The sequence below is a fragment of the Sciurus vulgaris genome (genome assembly GCF_902686455.1).
Source record: "Sciurus vulgaris genome assembly, chromosome: 12".
In the NCBI taxonomy this organism is placed as follows: domain Eukaryota; kingdom Metazoa; phylum Chordata; class Mammalia; order Rodentia; family Sciuridae; genus Sciurus; species Sciurus vulgaris.
Window position 1 is genome coordinate 37,620,271 of NC_136473.1, and position 7,444 is coordinate 37,627,714.

Sequence of the window (7,444 nt, forward strand, 5' to 3'; positions counted from 1 at the left end):
AGAGTGAGCATGGTGGAAAAAGCTACAATGCCTTTTACATCCCAGTTTTGAAAGTTGTACAGTATCATTTCCATCACATTCTGTGCCTTAGAAATGACTCACCATATCCAGTCAACACACAAGGGGAAGGGGAATTATCAAAAACCTGTGGACTTTTTAAAAACTACCACAACTTGAAAATAAGTATTTTAATTCTATGAACTCATTCATTAAAAGCAATTCTTTGTAATTAGAGTAATAATTAAATGAGTATCATTGCAGTGAAAGTTTTCTTTACATGTCATGAGCACAACACAAAGTTGAAATATTTTATAATATGCTGTTACCCATTTATACAATAGGGCATCCTAAAACTGTCACAGGTTTGGGAAACAGAATGAATGGGTTAATTACCAGCCCTCATACTTATCAGCTTTGTGACTTGTATGTTCAAAATGTTGGAAAAACTATTTTGGAATGATTATTATAAAAATTAAATGAGATAGTACATGTAAAGTGTATTAGTCAGGGTTCTATAGAGGAACAGAATCAACAGGAAGTATGATTATAAAAAGGGGATTTATTAGATTGGCTTATATGACCAGAAGCTGGATAGTCCGCAATGTCTGTCTGTACCTGAAGAGCTGGAAGAACCAGTAGCTGTGCAGTCCAAGATTCAGAAGCCCCAGAACAAGAGGGATCAACAGTGCTACCCTCATCTGAGACCAAGGCTTCTGGAAACCCTGGAGAATAACTGGCAGAGTCTGATTTGGAAAAGTGAAGAAACAAGAGTCCAATAACCTCAGACAATTGAAGCAGCAATCAAGAACTCTTTCAAAAATGGTGGAGCTTGCATCTGCATCTGCTACCTTATTCTCCCAACTTTTATTCCATTCAAGCCATCATCCTATTGGGTGGTGCTGCCCAAGCTTAGGGAAGGTCTCCACTTCAGTTAACTATCCCACATTCCAATCATTCCTATACATGCCCTAACTGACACATCCAGAAGCCTCTTAATCATTGGCATCTCTTAATCCAATCAAGTTGACAATTCGAATTAACCATTACATGAAGTATTTGACCTGTCTTGATTTAGTTATTCAACTAGTATCATGCTGTTTTTCTTTCCTTTGTTTTTGTGTTGGAGGAAAAGGACAAATGATTTAGAAAATGACCCCTATTGAGTGGTTAAATATAAAAGTTATGTATGAATATAGTGTATATCAATTCTAAAAACAATATTGTAGTATTGACATGGAAAGAGATTCATGTTATATTAACTTAAAAAGGCAGATCATAAAATACTGTGTTTAGTGTGATTTTATTTTCACAAATACATGTTTATGTATCTATGTACATTTGGACACATGTTTGCTAATATCCTATGGTTGCTCTAACAAATGAACACAAATCAGTGACTTACAGCAACACAAGTTTATTATCTTACATTTCCGGAGGTCATAATTCCAAAATGGGTCTCACTGCTAAATACAAGGCATTGGTGGGACTCCATTCCTTTTGGAGCCTCTAGGGAAGAATTATTTTCCTTGTCTTTTCCAATCTAGAAGTTGTCCATATTCTTTGATTTGTGGTCCCTTCTTTCATCTCACCAACACCATCTCTTCTACTCCTTCTCTTTCTGAGACAGACTTTTCCATCTCATTTTCCCACTGCTAAGATCAGTTGTGACTACTTTCAACCCATCATATAATCCTGGAAAATCTCCCTATCTCTTTGTCAGTTGATTAACAATCTTAATTTCTTCTGAAACCTTAATTCCTCCTTGCCATGTAATACTATATATACACAAACATGGAGATTAGAATGCCTACAATGTATATATGTGTGTATGTATGTGTACATAAATATACATATGTATACATATGTATACATATTAAGAGAATACATCATATCATGATATTACCAATGGCTTCTTCTGAGTGGTAGTATTTAGTTTAATATTAATTATTTCCTTTAATCTGAATTTTCTATTTTTCTGTAAAATACATGAATCAACTTAATAGAATTTAAAAAATTAAGAAAATGAAAAGCCATGTACTGGGAAAAAACCTTGGTGAAATGCATTATCTGATAAAGGATTGGTAACTAAAACATACAAAGATCTCTTAACACTTAACAATAACTAAACAACCAACTGAAAAATGTGTAAAAGAGTTGAACAGATACTTCACCAAAGAAGATATACACTGTAAATAATTAACTGTGGGATACACATCTGGAACACTGACAACAACTACATGCTGATGAGAATGGTAACTCTTATCATTGCTGGTGGGAATGCAAAACGATATAGCCACTTTGGAGGACCATTTGGTAGTTGTTACAAAACTGAACATATTCTATCATGTGATTCAGCAACTGTGAGCCTTAGTACTTATGCAAATGAGTTGAAAAAACTCATGTCTCAAAAAAACTGCACACCAATTATCATAGCAGCTTTATTATAATCACCCAAACTGGGAAACCACAAAGATGTCATTTGATGCATGAATAGATAAACGTTGGTACATCCAAATAATGAAATATTTTTCAATGATAAAAAAGTGAGCCATCAAGTCACAAAAATACAGAAGAATGTTAGAAGTATATTGCTAAATGAAAGAAGCCAACCTGTAAAGGCTACATACAGTTTAATTATAATTAAATTATCCTGGAAAAGACAAAACTATAGTGACAGTAAAACAGAAAAACAAGGATTTGGTAGGTTGGGGTGAGAGAGAGGGATAGTGGGTGGATCATAGAACACTTTTAAGGCAGTGAATCTATTCCATATTGCTGCCATGATGAGTGCATGCCATGCATTTGTCAAATTCCATAGAAAGTATAATGCAAAGAGCAAACTAATGCAAACTACTGAATGTAGTTAATGCATTAATACTAGTTTATCAATTTTATCAAATGTTCCACACTAATGCAAGAAGTTAAAAACAGGGGAAATTAGATGAGAGGGGAGGAAATGTGGGAATTCTCTGTACTTTTTGCCCAATTTTTTTGCTGTAAACCTAAGACTGCCATAAATAATAAAGTCTAATTATGTAAAATAAGAAAATGAGAGCTACAGGTGATTTCTACACAGGAAGTAAGTTAATGCCAAATATAAGACAGTAATGAAATAAAGAAAGGAAGAGATGTGGTTACCTTTTAATTTCTAAAAATTGTTCCCTTACACTAATTTCACCATGATATCTCTATATGTATTTAAAATTACTAGTGTTTATGACACAAATTATATGGTGAAGGCCTCTGTTATGGTTTAGATATTAAGTTTCCCCCAAAAGCTCGTGTGTGAAACAATGCAAGAGAGTTTAGAGGTGAAATGATTGGGTTGTGAAAGTTTTAACCTAATCAGTACATAAATTCCCTGATAAGAATTAACTGGGTGGCAACTGTAGGCAGTTGGGGTGTGACTGGAGGAGGTGGGTCCCTGGGGTAATGCCTTTGGGGTATATATTTTGTCCCAGGTGAATCAATCTCTCTGATCTCTCCCCACCCCCTCCATTTTGGGTACCACATTCCCAGCTGCCTTCTTCTGCCACACACTTCTGCCATGATGTTCTGCCTCACCCTGCAGCTCAAAGAATAGAATCAGATATCTATATACTAAGATTTTTGAAACCTTGAGTCCCAAAATAATCGTTTTCTCCTCTATATTGCTTTTGTCAGGTCTTTTGATCACAGCAGTGGAAAAGCTGATTAAAACAATCTGTGAAATTTAAAAGATAGTCCATTGGACAGAGGAGGTATCTCACTGCCCTGAGTAACTTTCTGTCTCCACCAGTTTATTGTAAAAAGGAGTCAAACCATTTGGTAACTAACAAAGACCAGTCTATCTCTAAGTACTACTGGGACCAGTCTTAGTCACATAATGAGCACTTACGGTGAGCTACTTCAAGGGTTTCACCATTAACCCTTAGTATTAACCAGATTGAACAAAGGATCCATTTTAAATTTCCTAACCATGTCATTCCTAGGCTATTTCTAATGGAAATCTATTCGTTAATGTGGTTCCCATTTAGAAAACTCCTCTTTACTTCAAACTAAAATATTCTATTTCATATTTTCCAGCTCCTCAATAAAAATAGTTTAATTTTTAATCTTCATCATCTTTCTCCCTCTTATTACAGAAAATTGGAAATATCTATTTTTCCATAATCATGGCTAATGTGGTAGACAAAACCATTGCAACGCAACCCACATAAGGAAGTGAAGCAATTGAGCCAAGTCCCACGAATGGGTACCATGAACGTACAGAGAAAACTACTCTATGTTCTCAGCAAAACCATCCTCCAAACAGGCTGCAGAAAATTAGACAATTTAAGGTTTTGGGGACTATATCTTTTCCAGAATACTAGTGCCCACAATCACATATATTTACCTGCAAAGATATGAACTTTTGATACAAGTACAGAGCTCAAATCCCAAGAGTACTGGTCATGAAAAGCAAAGCATATCTCCAATATGAGTCCTTCACATTTCACTTTTCCAGTTGTATCAAACAATCCTGAATCCACACATTTTAATGATTGACATTATGAGATGAGTGGCATTGGTTACTTTATAATTTCCACTGAAACTGAACTAAAGATTTTTCCTCTTTCCTTGAACAGTCTTGCTTTCATTACCTCATCTTATGTATTTCTGAGAGAACTTAAATGATTAAGTTCTAAAATGAAGGGGCAAAATACTGCCTGGTGACTCTTGAATTCTAGGAACACAGACAAGGAATTTTATTTTATTATTTTATAGATTGAAGTTACTGAAAACTCAGGAGCTATTAGTTGATCATGTCTCTGACTATCCCACATAGACCTAGACTGCCTCTATTAACTATTTCAATAACATACGATGCAAAGGTCATTTATTCCTACATATAAAGTGCATTGATTGTTTCCATATTTGCACAACCAAATGCATCTTACTTTTCTGGAGCACTCAAAAAGTCTAATAATTTTCTGCAAACTGAGTTGCCAAAGCTGCACCAGAATTTTGATGTTTCCATTAATAAAAGATATATGTCTGCAGGAGGTACAGTTTTGAGATCTCAGGATCCAGAGTTTAGGGGCGAAGGGAAAATGGCTTGCATCTGTACAATGATTAAATGTATGTTCAGAGAGAGGAACTCTAAAGTGTCTCTACAGATCTAACAAGACCTATTTGGACTTGGGGCTTAACCCTGCAGGGTGTTTTTGATAGCTTTATCTGTGTCAGACACTGGGGCTCTCACCATCCTTACTTGTCGATATGCCAGGGGAGCTCAAGAGCTAAAAATGAGAATATGAGGGGCCACCCAAAGGAAAACCAAAGGTTGGAGAACATTTAGTCAAGCCTATGCCTGGCATGACTAAAATGCAGAATCAGAAAAACACAAATCATGACAACAAGAACAAAACCACAATCTATAAACAGTAGAGAACGGAAACTGCTGAAAAGACCAGAAGGAAACATACCTAAGAATCAGAAGTGTTTCCTGTATGTGTATCTACTGCATAGAATAAAGGAGACTGCACCCTAAAATTATAGGCCTGAAAATTATTCAAAAAAACCTGGAGATTCTGCTATGTGAAGCTATGTGAAAGTCTGTGTTGTTTTAAGAGTCATTTCACAAAAGTCTGTCAATTAATACAATGTGGTTTTTAGTTTTTCTAATTAAATTTTTATTGTGCCTTTTCTGTGTTTAAGGTACTATCCTAAATGTTACAGTAGAGAAACAGGATTCCAGTGATTACTGAGCTTATTCTTCTGCAAATTAAAACAGCTTTATATTCATTATTATAAAAGCATGGTAATTATAAATATGTATTAAAAATACAATAAAAACTAGTATCTAAAAATAACCAGTGTTGAAATTGTAGAATATATTATTTCAACTGTCAAATATGTATGAAACTCTCTCTCTCTCTCTCATATATTTACACATACACACACACATACACACACACACAATATCAGTTTGCTAGGGCTGCTAAAACAAAATACCATAACTGGTGACTTAATAAGCAGCAGTTTTGGATACTCAAAGACTTGAAATCCAAGATCAAGGTATCTGTAGTGTCAAGATCTAGCACATTGGGTTTCCTCTGAGAACTTTCTTCTTGATTTATAGTTGGCTGACTTTTACTGTGTCCTCAAATGGTCTTTCCCTGTGTGCAAGCACTTTGGATGTGACTTTGTCCAAATTTATAAGAACACTAGTCAGCATGTACCCTAATGACCTCATTTTAACTTAGTTACCTCTTTAAAAGCTCTATCACTTAATAGTCACATTCTGAAATACTGAGATTTAGAGATATGAATAGGGACACAGTTCATAATGTACAGGTAGCATTATACATTATTACATATATATTCTATGTATGAGGCATTTCTATTTCATGTAAACCATAGAATCATATTGAAATTCTGCTTTATAATCTTATTAAAATTTACCTATTGACTATGTACTCTATCATTGCATAAATGTAAAATAATAAACTTACCAAAATACAATGATGGACCTTTAGATATTTTATAATTACTCAACATCTATCTATCGACCTACCTATCCATTCATGCATATAAACTCGGTAATAAACATCCCACTAACCACAATCATATTAGGGGACTTTTGAGTTATTTTTCCTAAGAATAAATTCCTACAAGTGAAATTCCTGGATTAAAGGATTTGGCCATGATACCTTAAATTACTCTTGAAAAAATATTTGCTTAATTTACAAAGGAAGTTTGTCTGCTTCCTAAAATCCTATTACTCTATTAGTATTTATTTTAGTCTTTGAAAATCTCATAGATGAAAAATGGCATCTCAATTTTTTTATTTGTTTTTCTTTGCTCACTAGTGAGTCTGCACAGCTTTTTATATCAGTTTATTAGTTTGTTGTTCATTTTTATTCATTTTTTAAATTCCATGCTATGATTTTTGCTTAATTTTCTATTGAGATATTTATCTTTTACTTCTTGATTTAAAAGTATATTTTATACATATCAGATTGAGCCATTTGTCTATCACACTGGAGATTTTTCAGATTTGTGGTTCACTTTCCAATATTGTTTGTAATTGCTATCTGCCATTCTGAAATCTTTACTTTGCCTCCTCCAGATTTTATTTGAGGCTTTGGGTTGTTTTGGCTGTTACCAACCTATGAACATTTCCCTGTGGTTTTACAGTTGACTGTGTATAGAAAAGTCTGCCACACAGAAAAACATTAAATATTCACCAATTTGCATCTAGTGTTTTAGGGATTATTTTCCTCAGTTTTTAATATTATTTTCTTTTTTTAACCTAACTATGGTTATTTTAAGTATATAGTATAACATAATCTAATATTGTTCATAAAATATGATTGACTTGCTTTCCTAATCATATTAAATTGAAAACCCCAGCTTTTATTTAATGGCTTAAAAGACCATAGTATAATGTTATCTATTCACTTTCTAATCTATCTTAATA